The sequence below is a fragment of the Triturus cristatus genome, chromosome 7, assembly GCF_964204655.1.
Source record: "Triturus cristatus chromosome 7, aTriCri1.1, whole genome shotgun sequence".
NCBI lineage: Eukaryota > Metazoa > Chordata > Amphibia > Caudata > Salamandridae > Triturus > Triturus cristatus.
Window position 1 is genome coordinate 1507010648 of NC_140590.1, and position 11618 is coordinate 1507022265.

The 11618-nt window shown below is 47.1% G+C and overlaps 1 pseudogene; it reads left to right on the forward strand.

Annotated features, from left to right (window-relative positions):
* Positions 1-219: 219 nt before the first annotated feature.
* Positions 220-1284, forward strand: LOC146812260 (Golgi integral membrane protein 4-like; annotated as a pseudogene).
* Positions 1285-11618: the final 10334 nt, after the last annotated feature.

An 11618-nucleotide genomic window follows, 5' to 3' on the forward strand; every position in this document is an offset into this window, starting at 1 on the left:
AATTAAAGTAGACATTCAGAGTTGATACTCGTATGGGACGCAAAGCGCTTTGACGTAACAATGTGGCGCTGTGAATTCACAATAACGTCATAATTCGTGAGGCTGAGCAGGGCTATGCACGCGTATGGCTCGTACGACTGTTAGTCGGACATTACTGTCAATATGTTAACGGGAGTCCGAGGTCCTGGCCCTCGCTGAGAGGAACCAAACTGTCCGGCCATGGGATCTGGGGCCTGTGGATTTCACAGGCAGAAGAGGATTCTGCTGACAGGCATCTGCTTGCTGGCCTTGATGTGCCTGGAGTCCGTGCTCTACCTGTACAAGCACTTACAGGAGAAAGTGCACAGCTCCGAGAACCTGTCCCTCAAGTTCAAGCAGCAGATGCTCTCTGCCCAGCTGGAAGAGGTGAATGAGCACCGGTCCAGGCTGGAGGAGTCCCTCCAGAAGGAGCGTGCGGAGCACAAGAAGACCAAGGAATATTTTGTAGAATATAAATTAGAAGCTCAAGAAGCCCTGAGCAAAGAGAAGGAAGACGCCATGAACCGTTACATCGCCCTCCCCTCTCAGCATAAGGTCCTGAAGAACCAGCATGAAGAAGTGAAGCAGCAGCTCCTGGACTTGCAGGTGCAGCATAACTCTCTAAAGCTGGAAAACCGGCGGGTGTTGGAGAGCCACAACCAGAAATATGCACAGCTTCAGCGGGAGAATGAGAACCACGTGGTGGTGCTGCTGGATACGATATTGAACCTAAGGGAGGAAAGTAAGGTTCTTCGCAAGGCACATGAAGAGGTCCGCTCTCAGCTGCTTGTAGCACAGGAGCAGCTGAATCAGATGCACCAGCTGAATGAAGCTCTTCAGAGAATACCAAGCTTCAAGCTGGTCACAGCCCGGAGGCACCAGAAATTCCAGTTACAAGCCCCAGATAATAAGCGTTCCCGAGCCTTTGAAGCTGGATTGCAGAGTATTCGCGCGCTGTCTGGCCAGCAAGCGAATCCTCTGGAGACGCCGACAGACTCTGGGAAGAAAACCCCAGAAGGTGCTGCCCAGACTGCAGAATCTCTCCGAAAACTGTTGGTACCCCAGACAGGGTCTCTTTAAGTTCTGCCACAGCCAGCCTTGCCTCTGTGGCTAGCGAAGGATAGAGATGGCTGTGCCCTGTGTTTCTAGAGGACGGTGAATAGCATCCAGGCTGGAGAAGAGCTGTTGAAAGAATTCAAGACGATACACTTCACCATCAGAAACAGCACCATCTACTATGATGAATTTGGGAACATGAATATTTGATGTGACATTTCTGACTTGGACGGTGGACAAAAATGCGATGCCTTTTCTGCACTGTTGGCGAGTACACAGGAAATCTGACCCATGATGCTGATCAGATTCAGTGGCACACAAAGAGCCAGCTAACAATCTTTGATAGCCCTATACTCCAGTGTGTGTGAAAGAGAGGGGGAGTGTGCAATCTCTCAATTGAAGGGGCCAAATTAGGAATTTAAGGATTATTGGATTCCACTCCATTCTTGTAGACCAGGTACTGGAAGCAATATTACTCTCTCCCTTGCTGAAGACAGTAGTGGAAAATCTCTTATTCCCGGCCAACCAGGAGAGACTAATGGAAGCCAGGCTACTCTTCTTCATTCAAAGAGAATCCACTTACTCTCAGCCAGCAGAGATTATTGGAAACCACTCTCCCTCTCTCAGTGGAGCATAATGAAAGTAATGCCATCCACTTCCACCGAGAGAGAGTATTGGGTGCTCTTTTATTCTCCTCTTCCCGGCAGAGAGTAATGGAAGTCATAACACACTTTTCCACCCAGAAGAGAGCCGTGGAAGTCACTCTACTCTTCCCGCTCAGAAGAGAGGAGTAGAATCTTCCTACTCATTACAGCCAAGACAGACTAATGAAAGCCGACCACCTCTCCACCCAGAAGAGAACAGTAGCGGCCATGTCATCTTCTCCACCCAGCCATTATAAACTCCCCCTTTCTCAACATGGCAGTGCCAAGGGGCTTCAAATGTCCTTTGACCCTGAGAGGCACCTGTAATGCCCTTTAATTTCAAGGGAATCCCACACATCCAGCAATCCTGATACTCTGTAATAAAACATCAGAAATATTAAAAAGAAAAAACCCTTGTGAATTACAGCCTACCCTACTCTCTTCCTATGCTTTGATGGGTGTTTTTTGTTTAATGTGTGCCAGGACTGGAGTCCACATCCAACACTAAGAAGCCCCCCCCCCCCTCCTATTTAGGTTTCTTTTTTAAAGATCGTGACAGCCTGAACTTTAGAGGGCAAACAAGACGTATCACGAGATCAAAAACAAAATCCAAGATCTTGCAAGACTTAGGGGCTGCCATCTTAAGATCAGGCTGGACCAATCTGTTTACATTCTCCATCATGTATTGACTTCCAGGTATCGTGCATTGAATCGAGGAAGACATTATGACGCATTACCAGACTCATAGTGCAGTTATTTTTAAACTTTTATTGAGCTGCCAAGTTCAAGCTATGCCAATCTCTTTCCCTTTGCCACAATGCAATCTTTTTTCAACAATATTTACTGACACAACCACCAGTTCCATGCGGCATATGATTGTTTTTACGTTTTTTTACATGTGCTAACATTTTCAAACTAATTAAGAATTGCTCAATGTGCCAAATAAAGGTACTTTCTAAGTACCAGTGATTAGTAATGCATATTTATATGAGTGACTTCACTTGCTACTTCAGGAATATACAAGAGGTGCACTAGACACCACTAGGGTAATTACTAGCACCATCATTACCCAGTATTGACTTACTGATTTAGCCCATAGAAAGAAGCAAAAATCAATAGATTGCCAATAGTCTACATGCAGATTGTAGTATTGGCAACTCATATCTATATGTATTTATATGCATTGTGCATAGTACCGTAGGATTTACTGTGTGTAGAACCCTTAGATTGCAGCCAGTATTAGAAAGTTCTTATGTTGCTATGTAGGCAGAGAATATTATGCTCTAAAACCTAATGGTTGTTGTGAAGGTGTTGCAGGTGGAGGTAACTCTACTTGTGTGCTCCACAACCATGTAGCCTTAAGAATAAACCTTACTTGGAAAAACTCTTTTTTAATACAGATTTGTGGCAATAATTTGGCTACACAGTGGACCCTTTGTGTGTTGATTCCGGCATCCCTGCTGGAGGTCCATTATTCGGTAGGCCTGCTGCATGAGCGACAGTGGTTTTGTACTTTTTCTGGCCTTTTCTGCGGAGTCACTGTGTTCAGATACCCGACCGCCGAAAACCACAATGTATTGCAGAGATGTGGCGATTTGCTGTCTAGTCGTTTTCACCGCCATCTCTCCTGTGGGTGCCTGATGAACATAAGAAATGTAAGCCTTGTGTGAGGACTAGTCCTGGGTTGCTGTCTATCTGCTCCACTGCCATATTTTCTGTAGAGATATCTGACGTTGAACTCATGTCTCATCATCGGTAATTTTAAAGATGCATATCTCGCAGTGTTTACTGGTGACAGGCCGTCAGCTGATCGGCAGTTCTCAACTAGAAGGGCCCGATTCACAGAACTAACGTAAGACAAAATCCTAAACTTACTACCATTTTGGTATTCACAGAATGCACTTACTGCTTTTGGTATTCACAGAATGCACTTACTACTTTTGGTATTCACAGAATGGATTTACGACTACTAACTTTATGTCCGCACTCGGGCCGGAAATACCGGCCCGGAGGCGGAGCTTCCAGCCCAGAGGCAGAACTTCCGGCCCGGAGGCGGGGCTTCCGGCCCGGAGGCGGAGCTTCCAGCCCAGAGGTGGAGATTTTGGCCATGGCTAAATCTCCGCCACTGGCTGGAATCCCCACCTCCAGGCCGGAAGCACTGCCTCCGGCCCGGAAGCCCCGCCTCCGGCCCGGAAGCCCCACCTCCGGGCCAGAAGCTCCACCTCCGGACCAGAAGCTCCGCCTCCAGGCTGGAAATTCCGGCCCAAGTGCGGACATAAAGTTAGTAGTCGTAAATCCATTCTGTGAATACCAAAAGTAGTAAGTGCATTCTGTGAATACCAAAAGTAGTAAGTTTAGGATTTTGTCTTAAGTTAATTCTGTGAATCGGGCCCGAAGAGTTCAGCCTTGCTTGGTTTACTGCCGACATGCTGTCAGCTGTTTTGGTGCTGGTGTGGCTGTTTACACAGTCACACGTACACTATGCATTAACTGTTCAAGTTTCTTGTGAATAGATTACAGTGATGCACACAACTTGTCCATCTTTTCTGCGGATTTTGGGGGTGATGAAGTTCTTGCTAGGGTGATGTATTACTTAAGTGTGCCTCTTTCGTTTTTGGTGCATGAATTGCGATGCACACACCAATTGTTCATCATTACTCACCATCTCTTCTACTTTGATCTGAATTAACTTTTTTTTGCATATTTTGTTTTGTCTGGTCATAAATTGCTCTGTGCTGTGTGACACTCGATGCACACACCATTTTGTTATTCGGCTTATTTGATATTACCATCAACCCCAAGACTTTTACAGTACATATCGTAAATTTGTAAGCATTTTCTCGTTCATTGGCTTGTGTTTCTATGTTGCTTCTACCCATACATATTTCGTACACCACACATATTTCTGTAAGCATTCTGCCTTCCTTTGCTGGCAATTTTGAGTTGGTTGGTCCAAATTCTCTATGGAAGATACACTTGCAATTATTAACATGTGCACTGTGCAAGCTGTTCATCCCCTCCTACTTTTTTGGATTCCCCTGATGAACCACCAGTTAGATGGGAGATTTGGCACAAGGCTTTTGAATCTTATGTGGGTACAATTGGGCTTTGGGATTTAGTGAAGAAAGGAAGAAATGTTTACTTTTTCATTCTTTGGGGTTTGAGGGTTGGTCCTTTTTCAAACATTTGTCAGATTTACCTCAACAGGAGATAGATGATGCTGATGAATATCGTGAGACAGTACTCAAAGTTAAGAACAGGTTTGCAAAACATGCCAACTCTCATGAGTCTAAGACACATATTTTTCAAAAGAAAGCAGGTTGAAAGGGAAGCTGTTGATGCTTATATATCAGTTTTACGTACATTGGCAGCTGATTGTCAATTTTGAAGGTTTGACTAGTCAGCTGATCAGAGACCAGTTTATATGTCCTTGCAAAGATAAACAAACTAACAAACATCAAAGTAGCTAGGAGTATCAAGATCTGTCAAGTCTCGTTGAAGGAGTTGGATGACAAACCTCTTGAAGATGTTAATGTGGCTGGGGCAAGTAAACTCCAACAGAAGTCAGGATGCAGAATTCGTTCCAGAGGCTTTAAACCCAAGAAGGTAGAGAGTGCGGGTACTTACAGCCACACCCCAAAGGGGGTAAATGTCCTGCAGCCAGCATTACATTTAACTATTGCAAAAGAAAAGGACACTTTGCCATGGTCAGTTTAAAAAAAAAGTTTTACAAGAAACCTGTGGAATGTGTGAATGAGTTAGATGAAGAGTCGGACACTGAAGGTATTTCTGCAGTGGGGGATGAAAAGGTGTTCACTCAAGGTGGGTTAGTGCCAGTAACGATCCTGTAGTGGGTGAACCCTCCTGTTGTGTAGACCTATAGTAGAAGTTGGTGTGGGAGGTAAAGTTCTCAAACTTTTGTTTGATTCGGGTGCCAGCATCACCATGATAACATAATATTTATTGAAGAGACATAGGGTGAGAGACAGCTGTTGCCGCCTGACCACTCTCCTGTATCTTATGAGGATGGCAGGATTGAACTGTTAGGTTATATAGAAGAAGAGATGGTGGTCAAAGGAAGGAAAATTAGGGGCAAGATTTATGTGGCAGTTAAGGGCCTTAACATCCCGGGATGGTTCCACCAGGGGCTGTTTGGCTTGATATTAAAGCCAGATACCAAGGTTTGCTAGTTGTCTGCAATGATTTAGTGATGAATTAGGTAAACTTTGTGCTTTTAAGCATAAGATTATTATTAAGGATGGTGCTGTCCCTATCAAACACAAACTGAGAGAGGTGCCTTTTAGTGTAAGAGAAGAGCTGAAGAGTTTATGCATCAAGGGTATCATAGAGCCTACTGAATCCTCTCTGTGGCTGCCTCCCTTAGGTGGCTCGTAAAAGGTGCAGGCAGCTAAGAGTCTTTGTGGACTTAAGGTCACTTAACAAGAAGATTGTGGTGTACTTGCACCTGTTGCCGAAGATAAATGATTTGTTTGCCTGCTTTAGAGGGGCTAAGGTTTTTACTAAACTTGATTTGGCCAGTGCCTACCATCAGGTGGAACTTCATCCTGATTCACGACATTTGACTGCATACATTTCACCTCTTGGTACTTTTAATACCGTCACATGCCCTTGGGGTTAACCTCTGCGGTTTCGGTATTCCAGATGGTAATGTGCAACTTGCTCAAAGAGGTGGATGGTTTCTAAGGGGCCTATCACCAGTCTGGTGGTCCGAGGACCGCCAGGCTCATAGTGGCGAGGAGGTGTAGTGGTCATGCCCCCTTGAGACCGCTGACTCTGCCAGGGAACCACCGTTCCCTGGCGGTGGTGTGGCAATCCAGAGGCACCTATATGTTTGACGGGACCACCGCGGATTTGGCAGTGCAGCGGCGGGTAGGTCCCAGGCTAAGTCGTTGTTCGGCTTGCGTGACTCTGAAACTCATTGTTCCGGAGTCGTTGTTGAGGTTGTTTCACCTCCTACATGTCAAGAAGGGGAAGAACAAGTTTTGATAACTGGTTAGAGTGTTGAAGATGGGAGGTAATGTAATTCAAGGAGAAGTGGGAGATTGGTGGAATCTTGCCAAAATTGTCAAAGTAAGGTCTGGTCTTGGTCATGATTGTGTGAATGACAAAGCATGCAGGAAACCTTTGTCTACCATGAATGGCGAGACTTCTATGTTACCTCAGCTTGAATTTCCAAGAAGAAGCTCTGGGGTTATTGTCACCCGAGCAGGTTTCATACCTGAAGTTTTTTGCTCTACTTTTATGAACCCCTTCCATTCTTCTAGGTTTCATTTTATTTAATGTTTTTGTTGTTTTTAATTTTTTAGGAAGAAGCGAAGATGTGTTGTATTGGCAGCTTATATCTATATGCATTTTTATGTATTGTGCATGCTATCTTATGATTTACTATGTGTAGAACCCTTAGGGTGAATACTTTGTTAGAATGTAGAATGCTATGCTTTAAAACCTGATGTTTGTTGTGAAGCTCTTGCTGGTTGAGGTAACACTACTTGTGTGCTCAACAACCGTGTAGCCTTAAGAAGAAATCTTACTTGCAAAAACGTTTTTCCGTCAGTTTTTTTACTACATGAATGTATTTGTTTGAGCAAGACCAACTGCTCTCCCCCCACGCAGCTCCACCGTTAAGGCTCTGCCCTTAGCGCCAGCTTGATTTCTTCAGGTAGGTATTTGAGGCCCTCCTCCACCCACAGGCTCCTGCCTACACCTCATCCCTGGTAGTCCAGTGGAAGAGCATTCTGCGCTTCTGCTATTCCACTCAATTCTATGTCAATCGCATCTCTTGTTTTGCCTTTTGTTCTTCTCGTATTTTGCCTTTATTGCTTTCTCCTGTTTCGCCTTGTTTTCTCATGCTTTATCCTTGTTCTTGTGTTTGTCCTCCCCCTATTTATGCCTCTTTCTCTTTGCCTGTTTTGATTTCCCATATTTTGCTTTTTTTAGCTTTCTCCTGTTTTGTCTTTTTTCTCGTTTTGTCTTCCCCTCTTTGAGCCTCTCTCTCTTTGCCTGTTTCAATTTCCAGTATTTTTCCCTCTTGCCCTCCCTGCTCCCTCTTCCCGTAATCCCTGCTGCTGCTGCCCCCACTGGCCCTCCCCTTCAGCATGTTGCTCCCGCTCCCACCTCCCAGCTGACCGCCCTGCGTCCGACCCCTACTTATTGGCGGCTGCTGTGCGCCTAGGAGATCAAGACCTCTGACCCCCTGGTCAGAGTCAACTGCTCTACCCCGCGCAGGTCCACCATTAAGGCTCTGCCCTTAGCACTAACTTGAGCTCTTTAGGTAGGTATTCGAGGCCCTCCTCTACCCAAAGGCTCCTGCCTGCACCTCATCCCCGGTGATCTAGTGGAAGAGCACTCTGCTATTCCGCTCTGTTCTGTGTCCCTCGCTTCTCTTGGTTTGCCTTTTTTTTTCTTGTATTTTGCCTTTTTTTCTTTCTTCTGTTTTGCCTTTTTTTCTCCCTTTTGCCTTGTTCTTGTGTTTGCCTCCCTATTCGTGCCTCTTTCTATTTGCTTGTTTCGCTTTCTTGTATTTTGCCTTTTTTGCTTTCTCCTGTTTTGACTTTCTCTTGTTTTTCGCTTTTTCTTGTGTTTTGCCTTTCCCCTCTTTGTGCTTCTCTCTCTTTGCCTGTTTTGACTTCCTGCCCTTTTTCCTATTGCCCTCTCCGCTCCCCCTTCCATCTCTCCATCGCTGCTGTCCCCGTGGCCCTCTCCCCAGCGTGTCTCTCCCTTTCCTGCCACCCAGCTTACCGCCCTCCCCGACCCCCTACTTAATGGTGGCTGTGCCGAAGGCACACCAAAGGCAAGCCTATCTGTGCCCATCTGCGACCCGACAGTGACAGCACCAGGGACCCTGGTCCCTCGACCTCCTGCCGCTACAACTCTAGCACTCTCCACGCACTCAATCCCAGATGCAACAACAACTGCCAGCTCTCTATGCTGAGCAACACCCAAGGCCCGATATCCTGCCAACTCTGCCACCGCACCTTCACCCACCTCCGGACCCAGGCAGCCACCCCCAACATCGCAACTGCCATCCCAGACGGATACAAAATCCTGAGGAAAGAATGCCCCAAATGCTAGGAGGAGGCCTCGCCTTTGTCCACAAAAGCTCCCTTTAACTCACAACCACCAACCCCGATGACGCCTAACCCTCCATGGAACACATCCACTTCTAGATCCATCCCAAACCCAGAATGACACTCTGCAGAACACTCCCCCACAGACCTCCCAATCCCACACCCCTTTCACCAATGTCATTGCAGGCTACAGCACACCCAAAGCCATCGCCACTACAGACTACGTACTTCTCAGAGAACTGAACTTCCACCTGGACAACCACAGTGATCCAAACACCACCACCCTCTTGGAGAACCTCACCAACATAGAACTGAAGTAACCTGTCTCCACCCCCACTCACACAGCAGGGCACACACTTGACCATGTCTTTTTCGGAGGAAACAACATTTATTTCAGCTGCACCACAGAACTGCTCTGGACAGACCACCACTACATCCATTTCTCCTTCATCAAACCCACTGCACACAAGCACACGTTCTGCCCCCAAGCGGAAGCTGGAACAAAGTCACTGAAGAACACCTCACCTCTGCCCTCACCTACACTCTACCCCCAACTACAACAGGTGCCAACACAGTGGCAAGCAACCTCCACCACTGGATCGTCAACTGTGCCAAAACTCTTGGCCCCCTCCAGAACACCACAAGACGACACAACAAGAAAGCCAACTGGTTCACCACGGATCTCCGAGAATCCAAGCGCTCCTGCCGACGACTTAAGAAGATGTGGAGAAACACCAAAACCCCGGAAGCACACTGCGCCTACAAAGCAGCCATCACGGCACACCACCAACCCATCAAATCAACAAAGAAAAACTTAATCCAAGGCAGAATCCTGCCCAACGCCCACAACTCCAACAAACTCTTTGCCATCATACAGGAAATCACCAGACTCAATAGAGAAACAACTGATGTCCCTCTCTTCCCAGACCTCTGCAACAAACTCACATCCTTCTTTCACCTCAAGATCACGATGCTCTACGACAACTTTTACAACCACGACCATGGCACTGCCTCAACTCCCACTCCCTATGACGCCATCCAACAGACCCTTCTCACCTGGACAACTTTCACCACTGAAGACACCTTAAAGACAATGAAGAGCATCCACTCCGGATAACCTACTGACCCCTGCCCGCCACCCATCTTCCACAGGGTCACCACTACCATCGCACCCAAGCTACACTGAGCCATAAATTGCTCCCGCAAGACCGCCACATTCCCCAATGACTGGAAATGTGCCTGAAGAAGCTCTTCACAGACCCAATGGACCTCAAGAACTGCAAGCCCATCTCACTGCTCCCTTTTCCCGCCAAACTCATCAAGAAGGATGTCAACACCCAGTTAGCACACTTCATAGAAACCAACAGCATCCTAGACACCTCTCAATCCAGATTCCACAGCACCGAGACCGCCTTTGTCGCCGCCACCGACGACATCCATGGCCTCCTTGAGCAAGGCCACACAGCAGCCCTCATCCTCCTGGACCTATCAGCAGCTATCGACACTGTCTCCCACGCACACTAGTCACAGTCTCCACAACGCCAGCATCTGAGGAACAGCCTTAGACTGAATATGATCTTTCCTCTCAGGCAGAACATAGAGAATAAGACTCCCGCCCTTCCTCTCAGAACCGACAGAGATCAGATGCGGAGTACCCCAAGGAACCTCTCACAGCCCCACACTCTTCAACGTCTACATGGCCCCCCTCACAACCATTTTCAGAAACCACAGACTCAACATTGTCTCCTATGCCAATGACACCCAGCTCATCCTGTCCCTCACCAAGGAACCTGACATCACCAGTCGCAATTTCCAAGAAGGGATGAAAGCCGTTGCAACCTGGATGAGTAACAGCTGCCTGAAGCTCTACTTGGAGAAAACAGAAGTCCTCATCCACAGCTCCACCCCCTCTGCATGACACAACAGCTGGTGGCTCTCTGCCCTTGGAAACCCACCCACCCCTACGGACCACGCACGCAACCTCAGCATCATACTTGACTCTTCAGTCACCATGAATCGCCAGGTCAACGCCGTATCCTCTGCATGCTTCAACTCCCTCTGCATACTTCGCAAAACTTTCAAGTAGATCCACCCCAACTCCACCAAAACCATCACCCCCGCACTCATCACCAGCAGACTGGACTACAGAAACACTCTCTACGCTGCAATCAACAAAAAAATCCCCCGCAAACTCCAGACTTATCCTCAACATCCCACGACATGACCACATCAACCAACACCTCCATGATCTACGCTGGCTCCCGGTCGAAAGAATAATACCCTTCAAACTGCTCACACATGCATACAAAGCCCTCCACAACACCGGACCCCAAAACTTCAATGACCGGATCTTTCCCTCACGCCCCCAAGAGAAACCTCCGCTAAGCCCGCCTCGCCCTAGCCACCGTTCCTCGCTTCTACAGGACCAGAGCAGGTGGGAGATCCTTTTCCTACCTCGCAGCCAAGACCTGAAATGAACTCCTCCTTCACCTCCGACGAAGCCTGACACTGCACCAATTCAGAAAGGTCGAATAACCCCAACTGAGCTGCTCATGGGTGAGTAGTGCACTCTATAAAACCTCGATTGATTGATTGATTGAATGACTTCCTTTATGAGATTTGCTATGCTCATCAGTGAAGTCAAGTTCTTTTTCATTGGCATTCAGAGATTTATGTCTAAAGTACCTCTAGCCTTGGCCTAAAGTACTACAAACAGGTTCTTCAAGGCTTTGTGTCTGGCCCAAAATGGTTTGCAAGTAATGCCTCACTGACTATTAATTGTGAAAGACTCTTCAAGAATTGGTGCCAAAAC